The following is a 16146-nucleotide window of genomic DNA, read 5'->3' on the forward strand; positions in this document are numbered from 1 at the left end:
GACTTTTTGCATCAGTTGTGCAGCTTCTTGTATAGAATAATCTGCCTCTTTTTTTTTTTTTTTAATTTAGGGTTAAAGTCCTCCTCATTATCACTTCTTGTTATGTCACTGACCCAAACCCATCCTTCAAAGACAGCATGTTACTGCTTTGAGTCTACAATCATCCCCCGCTTTTATTTCCACCATACTCCTATCAGCTTTACCAACCAAACTCAAGTTACTTCTTCCTCTACCAATCTACTCTTATCAGTACACACAAAACCAGCTTTAATGTTTAACATTTACTGCACTACACTGCTATTTAGGCATTTTCATAACTGCAGAAAAAATTCCCACTTTGTGCTCCGATATCGATCTATTTTAAAATCCATTGTAAGATCCCACAATAAATATTATGGTGTGACTTCAATACCTGACAGCAGTGTAAACATCAGCAAATTTTCATGGGCAATCATAGGCATCTCAATTATCCGAATACTGTCTCAGTTATCAAAAGGGCAGCCTGACCTACTGTGTGGTCAATGTCTTTCACTGCGCTACTGATTTTAGAAAACCTACACAGAAAAAAGAAAGTCCTTGGGTGCTCCTTCAGAGAAAATGTATCCTTACATTTTTGCATTCAAAATGAAAGATGTGAAGTGATCGCCCCCGTGCAGAAGAGCTCAGACGCTTTGGGAGTCCGGGCTCCCCACTGCCTGCCCCACGCCCCAGAGCCGAAAGGTGAGCTCCCGGTCTCCCCGCCAGATCAGGTTTCAGTCACTATTCCCCAGTCTTCGAAAAAATTTGTTTTTTCTTGCCAAGTTTGGCAATCGGCATGCAATACTTCTGATGTAAAAACACACCGACATTTCAAGAAAAAGCCAACCACCTTGACAGAGCTGCCCCACTGAGGAAATACCGAAGGAAACACATTCTTCTCTGCATACAATTTACCCTAAGGCACATAACCTCCCAAGTGCTACCAGTATTTCACAGCTCTCAAAACTCTGTTCGACCACCTACCACTTTTTGGCCAACTGGCTGACCCAGAAAGCTGCAGGGAGGAAGCGGCGAGCACAGCTTGCGAACCGGCACGCTTCCACACGGGAAGAAGTCGCCCGCTGGGCACAAAGAACGTCGGCTACGGCTTGCCCTGGAACGAGCAATGCCACGGGGGTCGGACCACGGAGGTCACAAGAAGAAAGGAGAGGGAAGAAAGAGCACACCAAGGGAAAGAGCTTTCTTCTTCTACTGCAGTTAACTCCCCTAAATTTCATCCCTCCTCCTGGTTCCCCAGTTTCCAAAAATAACCTATACAAAGGCAAGAACTGCAGAGGCAGAGAGCCTTAAAAGAGCTGCAGTTGGAAAATACAAAAAGGTGGCAAGGGAATTGAAAAAAAAAAGACACATTCTTTTTGGAAAAGAACAGTGACATCTTTTAGCGTGGAGGCATATCGGCAGGGATGTAGGTCAGTAGCTGGAACCAGCACCCGTGGGGTCTCAAGTCCTGGGGGCTGGTGCAGGCGGCTGCAGCAGCAGAGCAGCCAGAGGGGACGGGGGGCTGTTCGGCCTCTCCCCAGGAGGCCGGCAGAGGCTGGGGCTGGTCTTGGCCGTTCCTGCCCTCACATGCTGCAGCATCAGCAAATGGTTTCTGTTTAGGCGACCACACATTTTGTATGTCTGGTATCAGAAGATGCTTGACTTTTTCCCTTAAAAGCAAAGGCGCCTTAATGTGAAAAACATCTCTTAATGACTAAGAAGAGAGTCAGCAGCGAGCATTTGCACCCAAAGAATTCAGTTCCTCCCACATCAAAGCAGCTCTTGGAAAACTGATTATAAACAAATTAACAAACAACTAGTGTTACTATCAAAAATAATTGTTTTGCTGCTGGAAAAGAATTAAAGATTCACAGGGCCTGAAAAAACCACTGAGGGTTAAACCTGATTCCTAATTGCTGGACTGGACACCAAGGTGAGGGAAGGGAAAAAACCTCCTCCTATCATGCAGAAATGGCTGCCCTGCTTGCACGGCATCTGTGGGAAGGGTGATTTTTCTCTAACATCTGAGAAGTAAATTCAGGTACAGGTTGAGAGATTTGGGGTTACACGAACATCAGCCATCATATTTCCACCCCAAACTGGCTTTGATTTCAGGTGATTCAGCCTTGTAATTACAACACTCCAAAGCCACATTCAATTTTTTGCTTCTGTTTTTCAGCATTGATCAAAATAAGCACGTATTAGCACATCTCTGCGTAACTACACTGCAATACAGGAACGTCCCTATTCCCTCCACCAAAGGCGGCGAGATTGTGCTCGCTGTCAAAAGGTCTGTTTTCACCAATATTTCCTTCTTGTGCCTCTTCACCACTTGCTTTCTCTATAGTACGAAAAATTATTAAGGTCTCCAGTAAGCTCATTATTTACCATAAAAGCATTCATCTTTATCGTAAATACTACCACATACTGCAGGGTATTTCAGACATGACTGCTCAGAGAGAACCATTCCCCTTCTTGTACAACAAACCTACTATTTGAATGCACGTTTCTCTACCTCTGCAGACATTCGTATCTTCTCTCCTAGACAACAGATTTCACTAAATTTCAGTAATTACATTCTCACAAGTCTCAAGAAAATTAGTAGCTGGCTCTGAGGAGGAAAGCCAGACCGATGCCCCGAGCTCAGCCCTCAGGTGTTGCACAGCCACCCTAGTAGGGAGCAGGAGTGCGCAGCCTCAGCCCGGCCGGGCAGCCTGCAGCCCCCCTGCCTGCTGGCAGCGACATAAAGGAGGTGGGTGCAAAGTCCTGGGGGGGAAAGGGCCACGGGAGAACACATACTGGTACTGCTGCCCACAAAACAACCTATTTTGGAGAAAGGGTATTTCTCACCTTTGTGGTTCTGGAGGAAAGTTTAAAAATATAACGCAAGTACAGCCCAAGTGTTTAGAAAACAGGAAGCAGAAATGGCAGAAATGTCTTGGAGGTTTGGGGCTTTGGGCAGGGTTTAAACCTCGTAATTCCTGATTCTCTTCTTCTCTTTCATGCTGAAGTAATGATTTTCAAACGGCACAGCTAGCGGTGCCCATGACTTACTCCACAGCAATCTTCTTCAGCCTCCTATCATGATGAAAGTCACCGCAATCTGAGAAAATATCCCCTGGCAAACGATGGCACTAAGTGGGCCAAGCCATGCCTCCTTCAGAGAAGCAGCAAAGCCATTGAGGGAGAAGCATTTTTAGGAGCGAAGTTTAGGAGAGTGGGAAGGAGGCAGCTTCACACAGCCTTAGCTGCTTCTCCCAGCGGAGCAGAGATTGAGAAGGAAAAACACCACAAGCCTCTCATCTTCTCTGGCTTGCCACAAAAGAGGGGTGTATTTTTCAGCAGGATCTGGTGAGTCTGACACTGAACTTAGCTCAAGTGACATGAAATGTTAATGTTTAGGAACAAGGTAGGTGGAGAGGAGGAGGAAAGACGACATTAATTATTTGATGCAGAATTCATTCAAAAGCTTCTTTTCACAGCCAGAACTAAAATTTCCATTCAGCTGTTTATTTCTGGTAGCCTAGATAGCTTGAACAAGTGGAAGATCTAGATCTAGAGTGAGCCCTTATCCCTCCCTGCATGGCAACAGCCCTTCCTCAGATACCTTCAGAGAGAACCGGACACATTTTTCTGACTGCCAGTCTTCAAATGCAGGATGGCCAGTTTTCCTCGGGGATATTCATACTGGCTTTAGGCTTCCAGCCAAGGTGCACAAAAGAGATCTGCCTCCAACCACCCACTCTGGTGCCTGCAGCAGCCTCCTGATGTGGCCCCGCTGCTCCCCACCAGCCCCCAAAAACTCCACATGGAGAATGTCACAAGCTCTTGAATCTACAAACTTAGCAGCTACTATTTAAAATTGGCTGGACCAGTGTATGAAATTAATGCATGTGTTTTCTGTATTTTTTCTGTTCATGTCAATCTGAATTCTCCTCCCTCATCACTCTGATATCCTCTCCCACTTCATGTATTTTAATTTTCTTGCTCTCTTTTTTCTTTTTTTTTTGTCTCCATTACATCTAAAAAACAACATGTCCCTCATAGGCACCAGAGCATCATCTCTTTCCTGTGTTGTGCTCTTCCCAGCCCCCTGTTGTTTCTCTGCTCGCCCTTCTGCCTTTGCTCTGTTTCCTCACTCTTCCTGTCCTTGATTTCTCTCCTCCTTTTCTTCTTTCTTTGATGTTCCTCTTGGTGCTTTCTCTTCATCCTTCCTGCCAAGCTGGATGAGGTGCTCCACTGGGAAGGTGCTTGCAGACAGCAGCTATCCTGTTTGGAGGGTTATGCCAGGTCAGGACACCTACACAGGAGTCCTTCACCTCCTTTACTACGCTGTTGGCTGGAGTGATTCCTCCTCTTCATTCAGGGTTGTATGCACAGTCCCTTTGTCAAAAGTCAGGAAAATGAAGGTACCACATAATTTGGAAAGCATATGCTAGTATTTAATGAACTATGCCCGTTTTTTTTTGTTTTGGGGGGCTGTGCAGAAACTAGAAGCCATAACAACAACAACAAATTTGGGGGAGTGTCAAATGCAGCATTAGCAAGTGGCTCAGGCTTACCAGTGCTGCTCTCTCTCAGAAAGTAGCTGTTTAAAAATGACATCTTCTTACTTTGCAGTTCTGCTGCCTTGAGGGTGAAATCCACCCCTTTGTAGAATGCCAAGACAGGGTCATTTAATCATTTCAATTCTATCTATTCCCTTAGAATAGATTTACCCATGTTGCACTGGTCTCCTGAAGAGGGACAAATTTCCCCCAAGTAGAATCTCAAAGACAGGGTTCCCACTTTAATGAAAGCAAGCCTTGTTTTTAAGAAAGAAAATATTCCTGTTGCTAGTCGGGGGGAAAAAAAAAGATACAGATAACAGAGAGACGAATTTCATTCCTCTTGGCACAGCAAGAGGAGAACGGTTGACCAACTTCCAATGCAGAGCTATATTCTCTCTCCAGTTAAACAGAGAAACCTCGCTGAAATCTATAGGCCAGATCCACTGATATGTTCTGGCTGCTTTGCCTGTTTTAGCAATGCAAAGCAGCTGTAAATCCAGTTTAGCTTGCCAGTTTCTGTCAGCTTTACCATGCCAGATTAGCACTGCTGTTAGCCTCAGAAATACCAACATCTGGAGGTTCCCCCACTGCCCAGTCTGACTTTAAACCTCGGAAATCTGCAATTCATCCACCCATCAGCACAGCTGGCAGGACCACCCTTAGGTAGTTCTTCACCCTGAGCAAAATAGAATCATAGAATAGAATCATAGAATAGTTTGGGTTGGAAGGGACCTTTAAAGGTCACCTAGTCCAACCCCCCTGCAGTGAGCAGAGACATCTTCAACTAGATCAGGTTGCTCAGAGCCCTGTCCAACTGGACCCTGAATGTTTCCAGGGATGGGGCATCTACCACCTCTCTGGGCAACCTGGTCCAGTGTTTCACCACCCTCACTGTAAAAAATGTCTTCCTTATAGCTAGTCTAAATCTACCCTCTTCTAGTTTAAAACCATTCCCCCTTGTCCTGTCACAACAGGCCCTGCTAAAAAGTCTCTCCCCATCTTTCTTACAAGCCCCCTTTAAGTACTGAAAGGCTGCAATAAGGTCTCCCCAAAGCCTTCTCTTCTCCAGGCTGAGTAACCCCAACTCTCTCAGCCTTTCTTCATAGGAGAGGCGTTCCATCCCCCTGATCATTTTTGTGGCCTCCTCTGGACTGCTCCACCAGGTCCATGTCTTTCTTGTGCTAAGGGCTCCAGAGCTGGATGCAGCACTCCAGGTGGGGTCTCACCAGAGCAGAGCAGAGGGGCAAATCACCTCCCTCGACCTGCTGGCCACGCTTCTTTTGATGCAGCCCAGGATACGGTTGGCCTTCTGGGCTGCGAGCGCACATTGTCGACTCATGTCCAGCTTTTCCTCCACCAGTACCCCCAAGTCCTTCTCGGCAGGGCTGCTCTCAATCCCTTCATCCCCCAGTCTGTGTTGATACTGGGGGTTGCCCCAACCCAGGTGCAGGACCCTGCCCTTGGCCTTGTTGAACCTCATGAGGTTCAAATACATTTGTCACAATTCCCCATCCTACATTCACGCAGCCAACCAAGCAGATCAAACAAAATTCACGTAGTGATCAGCTCTCGGTTATTCCCTGGCCGATTGCCCACTTGCTCCGGAGGGTGATTCCTGACCCTGTCTGGGAGCAGGTACCTTCCTAGGGCAGGTCTGCGAATCCAAGTCGGCTGGCAAAACAAAATACACCGTTTCCTCGTACTTTTATATTTCTTTGGATGTCAGGAAACAGAGCTCCGTCTTGTTTCCTGCTCCTCAGCCAGGGGAGGTGGGGGAAATTGGAGGTGGGTGTAGAGAAAGGCAGAAAGAGGGCAGATCAAAAAGATCAAGGAAAATAATAATAATAAAAAAACCCAAACACTGCTTCACTCTGCTCTGTAAAGCAGTTACATCTTGGAAAAAATACCGCCCCCCCCCCCCAAGTCTTTCTCTCCAGGGATATACAACAGTCTCAGGAATTAATAGCATTTTCTTGCAACATTCAAGTGCTGCTGCACTTACAGTCTTATAAAAAAAAACCCAACAAAACAGCCTCTTCATTTGCTTTTTGCCTGAGAAAAACACATGTAAAAAAGAATCAGAGAGAATTGGCAGGGGGGGTGGGGGGGTGTATTCATGTCAGTTCTGATTTTCTAAGAACAAAGGCTTTACTTTATATACTTTATATATAAATAAATAAACGGGAATCATTCCGCATGTTTTATTTTTCCCCAGCTCACTCCCAACCCCTCACTCTGAATGCGTTAATACACACACCTTCAGCACAATCAGGCTCTTCATGTTGCCATGGAACTGAAACCTTTGCAGTTTAGATGGTGATGTACGCCAGGAAGCATACTGTTCTTACACTTCCTATAACAGAAGCAAAATCACTGCATAGCATTAACTCCCTTAGTATTTAAGGCATTCGGTGTCTTTCTTGTCTGCTCATCTTCACACAGAGTTTGCTTTTTCTATCTTGCCACATGCAAATGAAACACGTTTGACATAGCTATTCTCATCTTCGTGAAGTCAATAGCTTACATGCTGAGCACATTATAGAAGGTCCACAAGACAACGGACTTTCCCTTTTTAATAAGAGGCTGTTTGCAGGCATGCAGCAGCTGAGACGAGGGCTGGAGAAAGCATACATATATGAAATATATGTGGATACAGCAAAGTATTATATATCCCAGTAGCATTTAAGCAGATTTTTGAAACATAGTTAACACATTTATTGCTAATGTTCTTGACGTTCCTTCTGAATATTCTTTTGTACGCATTTGTCCAGACGACCAGACTACAGTATAAAGCTCCTGCAGTGGGCACCAGATCTTTCCACATCTTTTTTCATAACCTAGGCTGGTGGGCTTTCAATGGTGAGCACAGCTTTGGGCACTTCAGTTAGAGAAAAAATTAGTCAGTACAACTCTCTGTCATCTAAAGATTCAGCCTACAGTGATTATCTTCAGCAGATCTGAGCTTTTTGCCAAAGCTTCTGAAAATGGCTGTACACACATTGCAAATACATAGATTTTTATGTTCAAAGCAAAAACAGGGTATGCAAATATCCAAGTTCATTATAAAAAGATGACCATAACAAATAAACAAACAAACAAACAAACAAGTAACCATTCGTGTACGTAAACATTGGATCTGTACCTGCAGAAACAGCTGGAAGCCAGTCCATGGTCTGAAGCCAGCTTGAGGCTTTTTTGTCCAAAGTTAAATATTTGCATAGTATTAAGCTTAAAATTAAAGCATTTGCTGAAGAAACTTGCTGACCTGTGTATACGGAAAAACAAGAGGGAATTTAGCTTCCCTGCACACGGGGGCAGATTCTTGGGATGCTTTCTCCATCCCATGAATTCCTGGACAGCAGAGAGACAGACAGACTACCAACCGGGGAATTCCCCTCTCGCTTTCCGGAGGATTTTGTGCGTGGGCTGGACAGAAAGGCAATAACCCAGGTAGTTATTTTATGAAGAAGGCGTTTGTTGCTTAGGTGCCTGCCCCTCGACCACCTGGTAACACTCCTTCCTTTTAGCGTTGTCCCCAGCACAGAAAAGATCCATTCACCCACCATCTCCGTCCGAGCGGGTTTGCCCGGTCCCTGTGCCGCAAGCGACCTCGTCCTGGCCAGCAGCTCCCGACAGCTGGTTCAGCCCGCCTGCCGCTAGCGAGCTCCGGCAGCTCACTGCCCCGGGGACATGGGCTGGGGACTGCTCATAGAGGGGCTTTCTGAGGCAGGGTTTGGCCCCCAGCGTCCCCCCGCTTGCCAGCAGAAAACACAAAGCACCGCTGTCTCTCTGTCTGTCTGTCTGTCTGGGCCAGAGCAAAGCGGGTGCTTCCCCGTTCCTGGGTGCTAGCGGGTGCACGCTAGACCCCGCAAGCGCCTGCGCCTTCAGGTCCCCTCTCCTTCCCTCCGCTGAGGGAAGAGCCGTGCTGACACAATAAGCTCCCTCTCCTCCTTTCACCGGCAGCAAGCATCTGACAGTCACACGTCCCCATCACTGCGTCCATTACCTCGGATTTACGTAAGGCTCTCGCCATCAGTTTTCTAGTTACAGGAAAATGTATATTGTGCTGTGATGAAAGGCCAGTGCAATGTCAAGAGCATTAAAAGGACTCCAGGGACTGATTAGAGTCAAAAGGGAAAGGATTTATGATGGTTAATAAAGTTAAATCTGCCAGAGTCCTGCTTATTCTTCCCAATTGCAGGTAACCAGATCTTATAGGAAAAATTATTGAAATGTTACAAGTTATTACTGTCCCCTTTGAAAGAAAACCTACGTTTTGCTGTGAAGCACCTGGCCAGGAGAGAGCCCGGCTCACCGCGGCGCCTACGCTGACTCTGAGGAGGAGAGGGAGAGGGGACACGTCACCTGCCCGTGCCTTGGGCAAGCATCAAGGACCTCGGTACCAACAGATCTCTTCAGCATGTGCGTAATCTGAATGGTCCCCAGCGGGTCTGCAGCCTGACCGCACCTGCGACGCCAGCCCCCGGTTGGCAGTTGGGACGGGGCTGGGACTTCCACCCACCATTGAGCACCACACTGCGCCTTGGCGAGGGGCATGGGCAGACGGGGAAGGAAAGCTTCCCCCTCTGCCAGCACTGCACATCCACACGGGAGAAGGACGAAGCCAAGTCATTCCCAGTCTGGTGTCAGGTATGCACCTTCTGCTGAAGAATGCAACCTAAACGGACTCCATAGCACCGCTCTGAAACTTGTTTTAAACACTTTATAATCTAACATGCCCAAAAGTTGACATGATTTTACAAGACGTTAATGGTTTTCCACATTGAGATAACACCACCAAGAGATGGCAAAGGAAAGTGGTGGGCCAAATTTTTAAAAAACTGTTGGGAATTTTGGATCCTTATCTAAATTACATGCACTTTATTGGATCTCAAGTTTTCATTTTTCTACCACTTAATAATCACAAATACATTGTATATGCCCTTTCCATTTTGTCATTCTTCACTATATTACATCAAATTTAATTTCCTGTGGAAGTGTGTAATCTTTTCAGCTTTGACTGTCTCAGAAGTTTTTCTGTAATAAGCAGAGCCTCGTCCTCTGGCAGGCCAATCTTTTATCAGCTGTGCTCCTGCAGATTAGTTTCCCGAAATGTTTGCAATGCTATATGAGAACCGGCAAAAGAGGAAAACCAAAATAACACCCAAAAGGAAAAACAAACACGAAAACCTTCACTTCCTTCTGATTCCTGCATTCACCGGTCAAAGGAAATTTCATTTTGATTTGGGTAGATGGCAAATCCGTGAAGGTTATTACCACGTATCAGAACAAGCCTCACAAGGTGCGAGACATAGCATCCCTTGCTCTACAGCTCATTAAAAGCACGGCAGCAAGACGGCTGCTTGCTCTTTGTGCCATGAACATGGATATCTGCAAGCGGTCACCATTCCGACAACCGCCTCTCCACGCCATCTGCCCTCGGCTCTCTGAGAGGTCCCCACCACCGGCGAAAAGCTGCATTCCACCAGAAAAGTGAAAATGTCAACAAAGACGCATTCATGCTTTTCATGACGAGATACCTGTGACAGCAGGAAAGCAGACCAGCTGGCCTGCTGGGTCCTTTCCAGACCTCTGCCCCTGCAGAACATAAAACTCATCTTCTTCAAACCAGCTTTCCATTACCAATGCTCCCACTCACACCAAAACAACTTATTTACAAAAACATATATCAACAAACAATTCTGAACATTTAAAAATGAATCAACTCAGAAGAAACAAGAGCAACAGAGATTATTATTCCTATATCCCTCCTGAAAACGTGCTTAGATATGGATGATGGAGGAGACATCTGAACAAATGCGTAGAAAAAGCCTGCATAGGGTGGTGTTAATGGTATTTGGCCAGCAGGGATCACTGAGGGTGGCTACACAGGCGTGCTAGAAGCCCTGCCAGCGCAAGCAGGGTCAACGCTCTCTCACTTCAGTGGGAGATGTCGCCTCCAGGAGCTTCCCTTCGAACGGACTCAGAGTCCAGCCGGATTTGGAAATCTCTTCACCATTCAGCACACAAGTTACCCGAGCTGTGAACTGCTCTCCCAAAACACTCTAAATTGATCGATGAAGCATGACCTTTCTCTCCCCACTCCCTGTAAGACTTTTAGCTTGCTTTCCCTTTCTCACATCACTGATGTAGCAGCAAATCATTCACATTTCTGACAAACATTGTCTTCAAAATTATATATAAAAATACAGCGCGTTAAACCCAGATATATACTTTTAGAGCAAACAGTCATGTCTGCTCACCGCTTTATGACTTCTGAAGCTAGACAAGCATTTTCAATAACTGAGTCCTCTTTTAGGTTATTTTGGTAATCCACTTCCTTGTAATTCTGTCTTATGCTTATATCTTTAATATTTAATCTCTAAAAAGTGGCTAATCAGTAAAAAAAATTCCATGCAGAAAACATTACTTAAACAAAGGTCTCAGGTGTTAGGTGCAGTGCAATTCAACTCCCATCAGCATGAAGAAATGTTTTTCCACCAGCTTCAGAGGGAGATGCATCGGGGCCATAAATCAGAGGAAGATGCTCCATGCTAACAGTTATGTGGTGTGCTATGAGCTGCTTCAGAACATAAAACAATGATGTAACCACTCTCATAAAACCAGTTTCCTCATGGTTTTACAGGACCTGAGTGTGTGTTAACAATTTCAAGCCAGAACAGTAGAGAAGAAATACATGCCAACTATCAGTGACCTTACATTTTTGGCCTCGTAGGCCATAAATTAAATAGCCTCCCTTTACTAGATGTGGGTCTCGGTCTCCAATTCCTTATACAGGGTGAGGAAAAAAGGCTCAATATATGGATTTTAATTCCTATTGAAATCTTGGTCAAAGATGGTGGGTGATGTAAAGCTAAACATCAAGGGAATAACTGCCACCATCTGGCTGAGTTTGGTAAAATGGAGTTAATTTACACTTCTTTAGGGATTCACTGGTGTGTGAAATTAATCTAATTTAGATTGACCAGAAATTGAAAATGGAATGAAAGAGAAAAGCAATTAAAGACCTTTCCTAAATGCAAAAATAGTACTGCTTTAAGTGCAGCAATACAGTTAAAGTACAGAACCCTTCACACTACTGCTACCACCCCCTCCTGCTTGAGGAAGAGAATAATAGTCTGTATATCTATGTATCGTCACTGTACCACTATAACTTCATCCAAAGGAAACACTGGTAGAATGTTTCTACCAATATCTGCAAATAAATACATTTTCAAGTTAAAACTGTTCACTATTCTGCATACAGACCAGGCCTAGCAGATAAACATCTGCTGGAACGGCTCGGTGTAATTGATTGAACATGTGGCTTAACATTTACTTCAATGACTTTTAGCACCTTTGCGTTATTGTTACCACGTTGTTCCAATGAGCAATGGTTAATGTAAGATGCAGATGTTCACATACCGTATACTTGTGGATAACTGGTTCCCAGAGATGTGGCAGTGATAACATTGTCATCGTACGATTCAAAGTAGCTCGCTGTAGATCACATATCAGAAGAGGGTCCCACCTGAAAACATAACAAATCCAGATAGTAAGGTCATCATATTCAGAGGTTTACATCCAGCTCTGCTAATAGATTTTTGCATTTTCACATATTCCTCCTCTGCATTAACAGGGTCTGTGCTCTTCCCAGGCTTACAGAAAACATTCTGCTGTTCGCAATGGCAAGTAAAAGTTTCCTGCTGTAGCCAAACGGTTTTGGCCCACTGCTCCTGACCAGACTTCAGGCATGCTATCAAAGCAATGAAAACTAATTTTCAACGTTAATGCAGAAGCTGTAAGGGTCTGGAGGACAGATACAGAATTTCAGATTTCCCATTTGTCGGGTCCTTGACAAGCACGTAATTCCTTTCACCAGTGCATTGTCAGTTTGGCTCTACCTTTCTTTTTTTCTTTTTTTTTTAACATTGAAAATCACTGGTTTAGAAGAAGATACAATATTGGAGCTCCCTCGTGAACTATTCCCTTGAGATCAAGAGGTCTTAAGAAAGTATTTCTTTCCTGTTGGTGATTACAATCACCTTGTGTATAATCATTCGATCATTTCAAATCACTTGATAGGTGAGTCTGTTTTTAAATATTTTGATATATACTGTAGGTAACAAATGCAGATATCGAAAATGAGCTTGTACTAGCAGCGTTGTCTCCAATGACAAGACACATGGCAGCAAACAAACTTTCCAATTTAAGGCTGAAAAAGTTTTTTCTTACTAAAACTAATGGTAAAATCACAACTGATTGAAATGAACATAGGTTCAGGCAACCTAAAAGTCTACGGCATTAAATAAAGAAAACTCGCTTGGACTGTGTATGCCCATAAATAAGTGTTTGAAACAAGAAACTCTTGCTTGTTAATTGTATTGACTCATCCTGCAATGCGTGAGTATGTGGATAAAGCTATAAAATACAGTTATTGATAGAAAAGGCAGATTAATTGCGTTCTCTTTATTTTAAAAATGTGAGTAATATGACTGACAGGATACTCAGAAATATATCCAGACACACACACGTACAGACACACCCACAGCGAAGAGAAGTCACATCAGAGATAAAGCTGGGGTCTTTTTAATTTAAGCCTCCCCAGACAGAAGCTGATCTTCCTCCTGCTCTACAAGCTGCATCTCATCCTAGGGTAAAAGGTTTTTAGGAGGGGAGTGTGGTAAATAACAAAGAATTTTAAAGAAATGATGTTTTTAGATTTTAGCCACAGTTTACATTTTTTAAATTACTCTAATGCTTCTTTGACTCTTCGTACCTCCAAAGTGGCTTGGCTCTTGCCTTTATTAGGCTTCACTGTCCAGCCACAACGTCACACCGTTCACTAGCACCACGTACATCTTCACTTGCTGCTACCTAAGCATGTCAGTGTCTCTTATACCCTGTATCTGGTCTTCAATAACAAGCGTAAAACTTTGTAAAGATTAAATTAGGAAGAACACACTCCGTAGTCCAAAACGAGAAAAAAAACAGAATCGGCACAGAGTAGAGGACACATATTTAAGTATACGCATACTTAAATGCCAGACACCGAGGTGAGTTGCTGAGCCACAGCATGGCCTCCAGCAGCAGTGAGCAAGATGGCGGAGCAATGACTGCTAACCGCGCCCAGAGGCGGCCCCGGCTGGCGGAAGGCGCGATGCTCTGCCGAGCCCCATCGCCGGGATTTCAGCAGCGTTCCCCTTCATCGGGGAGAGCCCCGTCCCTCCCGGCAGGCAGCCGGCTCCCCTAGCTCTGCGCGGGGGCCGAGGGGGCTCCCACGCTTCCCAGTGGCAGTACGCTGGCTGAGGCTGAGGCACCACCTCGCCTCCACCCTGTAACCCCAGCAGCGGCTCCTTCCCTCTCACCCGCAGCCACCCCTGACTGCTCAAGCAGCAGATGGCTCGCCCGGAAACCCGTGGAGGTCTGACGTACGTCAACCCAGCTGGGGGCTACCGGTACGTACGCGCGGGCGCTGGCTGACACAGGGAGGCCCACGCAAAGGCGCGCTGGCAGGGCCGCGCCGCCGGACGGGCTGGGGACCCGGCGCGAGCCGAACCGGCTGGCTGCGGCCGCTCGCCGTAGGGCTGGAACGCTGCAAAACTCGCAGCACTTTTGACCTAACAAGCAGAGCACGAACGTGTGAAAACCACTCACCTGCCCGGGGAGTTCTGCCAGAAAGCACATGCAGAGGGCTCACCAGCCCCTCGTTTTCAGACATGCCACAAGATAACCAGGTATCTGCATTCCCAGACACACGCAGGTACAAAAGAATAAGAAAGCATTATCGAGAGTTGGTGGACAGCTTTAACTTCCAAAGTACAGTTAGAATTTTTAAGGAATATACATCCCTAACTCTTCCCATCCAGGCTTGATGTCATAAAGGAGTTTCCCTAAAACAGACATTTTTCTGAGTGTTAGATAGATCCATTCTATCGAACTGCTGAAATTTTGCTTCCTCGTAACTCTGTTTTACCTACAAAAGCAATTCTTTCTCAACCCACTGAAGGCTTGAAAAGAGAAATCTTTTGTAGCATCCTCCCCACAATAGGATGCTGCTAAACGTGGCCAGCTGTCTTCAACAGAAAAATACAGTAAGACATGCAACTCATTCTTTTTCTGCTTGCAGATTTATTTGGACTCACTTAATCAATCTGTCCCTAATGACTGCACCTAATCATTTACCTTGCATCACATCATCTACCTTTTAAAAAACTACCAAAACTTTTCAGGTGAATAATTTATTTAAACATTTTTCCTTTCTGTTTTCTTGCTGCCTGTTAATGGTACTCTTGGAAAATGAATACTGTAAAACAAAAGACCTAAATCACCACATGAATTGAAAAGAGTGACCACAAAGTAGCTACATCGTGAACAGAAATATATCACAACACGTGGAACCAAGTGAAATGCAACCTTTCATCTCTGGTGAATCAGTTCAAACCTAATTCAGGTTGGTAGCCGTCACCAGCTACCGTTGGCTTCCTGCTATTCAGTGTCCTGTAGGAAATGAGTTTGTAATTCTCCATTTGATTCCCTTTTGCTCAGATTCCTTCACTGAGTCTTCATCCTCTTCTTTGGCCACATCAAAGCCACCGTCCAGATTTTCAAGGCCACAAGTCATGCCCCATTCTCAGCGCTTACTGCCTCTCTGCTCACAGTTGAGATGGAGGGATCTTGGAGACCATGTAGAAGAAAGCCAAAACTGCTCAAAACAAACCACTTCTGGCAGAGCAGGAGAGACTAAGGAGCAGTTGCTCCTTAGAGTCGACTCTAAGAGTCGACTAAACTACTCGTAAACCTGACAACTTTCAAGACCTTCCACAAACATCTTTCTGGTAGAGACTTCCTAGTGCCTTTCCTTTGGTGAGAAAGAAACACCAAAGTCCAAAAAATACACTTAGACATTGCAAGTCCTAGAAAAGCCTCTTTAAGGCAAAGGCAAAGTCTTTCTAGGTGAAGCAGAAGCATGGAAGCGTTGTAAAATCTGAAAATTGAAATTATATGGGATGTATTTAAGTACGTGGTTCTGGCAATTATGGAAATAGCTAGTGTTGACAGGAATACACTGGGGGCCCAGCACTTAAAATCTTGGTGGGAGAAAGATTGGGAACTAAACATACAAATCAATATAGTCTCTACAGAAAGAGAGAACTGTAAGAAAATACACACAGTTCTTCTCCAAACTGTTTATTTTCTATCGCTAGACAGTGGTAATCTCCAGTGCCATCAGTTAAGACCTTCATTTTCACAAGCAATGCTTTAAGGAAATGAAACATTAGGCACAGTTAGAAAAATTAATGGAAGCTGAAACGCAATTTTTGCTGCCAACTTACTTGCACATAAGTGTGCCATCACGTCTCAAAACTGAGTCTATCGGTCTTAAGACAATTCTAAAACTGTATTTATACTTACTAAGCTACAGATATGTTACTCTCTCACCCCAAAGAACTCCTTTCTTACAACAAAGTACAGCAATGAAGAAGCAAATATGCAGTATTCTGCATTATAAATATTCATATTAATGCACAGAGCATATTCACACCAACAGAGCTGAAGAGGCCTTACAAACACAGGT

The 16146-nt window shown here is 44.8% G+C and overlaps 2 protein-coding genes across 10 annotated transcripts in view; one reads left to right on the plus strand and one right to left on the minus strand.

Moving 5' to 3' along the window:
* HIVEP2 (HIVEP zinc finger 2) overlaps positions 1 to 16146 on the minus strand; it is a 144492-nt gene that overhangs the window by 95660 nt on the left and 32686 nt on the right. For 8 of the 9 annotated variants that reach the window (XM_075146009.1, XM_075146004.1, XM_075146005.1 and 5 more), the window contains exon 2: positions 11994 to 12099. The gene's annotated coding sequence lies outside the window, so the exon portion shown is untranslated. Of the gene's footprint in view, positions 1 to 11993; positions 12100 to 14225; positions 14310 to 16146 lie in introns of all 9 variants that reach the window. The other variant, XM_075146007.1, reaches the window with a different exon arrangement.
* The window catches only part of PEX3 (peroxisomal biogenesis factor 3), a 261856-nt gene continuing 254829 nt past the window's right edge, over positions 9120 to 16146 (plus strand). Inside the window, exon 1 of the mRNA XM_075146013.1 lies at positions 9120 to 9123. The gene's annotated coding sequence lies outside the window, so the exon portion shown is untranslated. The remainder of the gene's footprint in view (positions 9124 to 16146) is intronic.

This window comes from Calonectris borealis, chromosome 3, assembly GCF_964195595.1.
Source record: "Calonectris borealis chromosome 3, bCalBor7.hap1.2, whole genome shotgun sequence".
Taxonomy (NCBI): Eukaryota; Metazoa; Chordata; class Aves; order Procellariiformes; family Procellariidae; genus Calonectris; species Calonectris borealis.